At 38.4% G+C, this 3,543-nt stretch overlaps 1 non-coding gene across 1 annotated transcript; it reads right to left on the bottom strand.

Moving 5' to 3' along the window:
* Nucleotides 1-824: 824 nt before the first annotated feature.
* Nucleotides 825-931, bottom strand: LOC121231252 (small nucleolar RNA R71). The gene has a single exon (XR_005929316.1). It is a non-coding gene; the product is annotated as a small nucleolar RNA R71 (small nucleolar RNA).
* Between the last annotated feature and the right edge of the window lie 2,612 nt (nt 932-3,543).

The following is a 3,543-nucleotide window of genomic DNA, read 5'->3' as shown; positions in this document are numbered from 1 at the left end:
TGAAATTTGCTTAATTTGAATGGTTGAATTGGCTGGTATTGGATATGAGTTTTAAGTGCAAGTCCTTGGTGTAAATTTTGGATGAGAAATGAAGCTAGAAATGACTTTATTTTGTCCACACGGGTAGACACACGGGCATGTGTCTAGACCATGTGTGACACATGGCCTGGTACATGGGCGTGTGGTTAGGTCGTGTGTCCCCTGCACCTTAAATTCGAGAAAACAGAATGCTCAGAATTGAGCACATAGGAAGAGACATGGCTGTGTGTCTTAGCCGTATGTGTAACACGGCCTGGAACATAGGCGTGTGTCTTGGCTGTGTGAAACCTGCACCTAATTTCGAAAGAATTTAATTAACCACACGGTCTAGCACATGAGCGTGTGGCATGGTCGTGTGCACAAGTTAGAGAGTTACACAGGGTCAAACATGGCCTGCAACACGGGCGTGTCCTTGGACCACACGAGCATGTGAGCCTGTACTTTGGAAAATTTTTGAAATTTCATAAAAAATTCTTAGAGTTCCTGATTAAGTCTGGACTTGATTCTAATGCTTGTATTAGGCCTCGAGGGTCCATTTAAGGGACGTTATGAATAATATCGATTAATGAATAGTAATTTACGAGAATTATATGAAAAATGTTTTGAAAGTTCTGGTAATGTTCTGTAACCCTATTCTGGCGACGGATACAGGTTAGGGGTGTTACACTTTCTCTCTTACTAATGATGCGTTTATGTGGTCAGATTCACATGTAGATTCAATCAACACTTGGGATGAGGTAGCGAGCAAATTCTTGGTGAAATACTTTCGCTCGATCAAGACAATGAAGCTTTGTATGGATATTACGAATTTTTGGCAATTGGAAAGGGAATTACTATACGAAGCATGGGAGTGCTTTAAACTCACATTATGTAAGTGCCCATATCATGGCCTCCAAGGTTGGTTGCAACTTCAAGCTTTTTATAATGGGATTGATGTAAATTTGCGCTTTAGTCTTGATGGAGTGACCATGTAACACCCCTTACCCGTCTCCGTCATCAGATTAGGGTTATGGAGCATTACTGTACAATTAGAATCGTTTAAACATTTTAGCATTAAATACTTTAAATCTTATAATAACTCACTCATACACATGAATACTGTCCTAAATCGAGCCCTCGAGGCCTTAATAATAGCTTAGAAGCAAATCGAGACTAATTTGAAACAATTTGGAAAGTTTGGGAAAATGTTGTGAAATTTACAAAATAGGGGTCACACGGCCGTGTGAGTCACATGGCTGAGACACACGCGCATGTCTCAGGCCATGTAACCTTCGAGCTAGGGACACACAGCCGTGTTCTAGCCCATGTCCTCACCCGTGTAACTCTTTGAGTAGGGCCACACACTCGTGTGTCAGGCCGTGTACCTCTCGAAGTTGCCCCACATGCCCGTGTGCCAGGCCGTGTACCCTTCGAAATAAACTCACATGCCCGTGTGCTAGGCCATGTACTAGGCCATGTGCTAGGCCATGTAACAGCCTGACTTGCAACCCTTTGAAAGTTATAGAGGACACACAGCCGTGTGTCACACACGGCTAAGACACATGATCATGTCTCTGCCCGTGTGGATGACAAATAGGTCATTTCCAAGCCATTTTTCTCACCAACAAGACATGTACCTACAAGCACATTTGCCCATAATTACTAGCCATAACAAGGCACTAAAATCATGCATATTCTAACTATATACATGTTATATAATAACATACAACCAATATGCCGAAAGGCACCTCAATAACTACATCAAAACATGTACAACCATGTACTCAAATTGTCCAAAATAATCAACTAACTTCTAGGCATATTTATATCTATAAATACCATTTAATTTACTTACCAAAACATACTAAATGGCACTAACCAAGCCATTCAACTACTAGCATTAACATGCATATATGCCATTCCCAACAAAGTACCAATTCTCTACATTTCTAAACGAGACACATGGCATATATACATATATACTTATAGCCACATATACATGCCACAATCCCAAAAGAGTTCAAAAGCTACTAACAATGATGGATAGTGTGAGCCAAAGTTTCGATCCGTCCCAAGTTAGCAAAAGTAATCTACAAAATGACACATAAACTCGTATAAGCTTAAAAAAAACTTAGTAAGTACATAGCAATTTATTTAACTTAACATAAATAAGTGAACCCTTATTTTGCTTAAAATATGTTACCGAAATGTAACCACTATAGTACCCCGAAAATTTCTACAATAAGAAAGTAAGATATATCCTTGATATAGTAAAATAAGGAAATAAAGTGAAAAAAAGGGAAATTTTGAGTTATGAAAACATTGAGAAGTATATTATGATATAATAATTCAAGAAAGGACTAAATTGCAAATGTAACACCCCTAACCCGTATCCGTCGTTGGAAAAGGGTTTCGGAGCATTACCAGGACTTTAAAAAACATTTACAGATAAATCATGCAAGTTACTATTCAAATTCCAAAATCATTTGTAATGTCCCTTAAATTGACCCTCGAGGTTCAATACGAGCATTAGAATTGAGTTAAGACTTAATCGGAACCTCTAAGAATTTTTTATGAAATTGCAAAAATTTTCCAAGGTGTAGGGTTCACATGCCCGTGTTGTCCAAGTGACACACCCGTGTGACCCTAGGACATGCCCGTGCTGGAGGCCATGTTTGACCCCGTGTAACTCTCTGACTTGTGCACACGGCCATGCCACAATCCTGTGTGATAGGCTATGTGGTTAATTAAATCAATTCAAAATTAACTGTAGGTTTCACACGGCTGAGACGCACGCCCGTGTCTCTACCTGTGTGCTCAATTCTAAGCATTCTGTTTCTCAAAACTAAGGTATAGGGACACACGACCTAACTACACGCCCATGTACTTAGCCGTGTGTCACACACGTCCTAGACACACGCCCGTATGTCTACCAGTATGGACAAAATAAAGTCATTTCCTAGCCTCATTTGTCACTCAAATTCACCATTTTCCTGCACCAAAACATACTAAGTGCAATCCAACAATTCCAAGCACTCAAATTAAAAAAATTCCATCATTCAACATGGCATATCATTCCATGCATACATGTGTCTAATCTTACCTTAATTAAGTCCTCAAGTTAGACATAATTTGATCAATTAATTAACATATATGTGGCTACCATAGTTTGACATTATATGTATATCGAAATAAACCATTACTAGAAATTCTAATGGCTAGATTACAAGCATCATTTACATTTACATGCCAATATGGAAAACATATCCTATACATGCCATTACAACCATAATTGATTTACCATATTATATTGACATGGGCCGATTGATAGTGTGAGTGATCTCTGCCAAGCTTCCAATCCAACAAGCTTCTGATTCACTATAAAATAGGGAAATAAAACTCAATAAGCATATAATGCTTAGTAAATTTGTATAACATGGTACTTAACTTACCATTCATTCTATTTTAAGGTAACTATGTAAAGCATATCAATGTAATAACTTGGTTTAGACCTTAATTGGAATA

Source organism: Gossypium hirsutum, chromosome A06 (genome assembly GCF_007990345.1).
Source record: "Gossypium hirsutum isolate 1008001.06 chromosome A06, Gossypium_hirsutum_v2.1, whole genome shotgun sequence".
Classification (NCBI taxonomy): domain Eukaryota; kingdom Viridiplantae; phylum Streptophyta; class Magnoliopsida; order Malvales; family Malvaceae; genus Gossypium; species Gossypium hirsutum.
The sequence above is the reverse complement of the archived record's forward strand: the minus strand, read 5'-3'. Positions and strand labels throughout refer to the sequence as shown.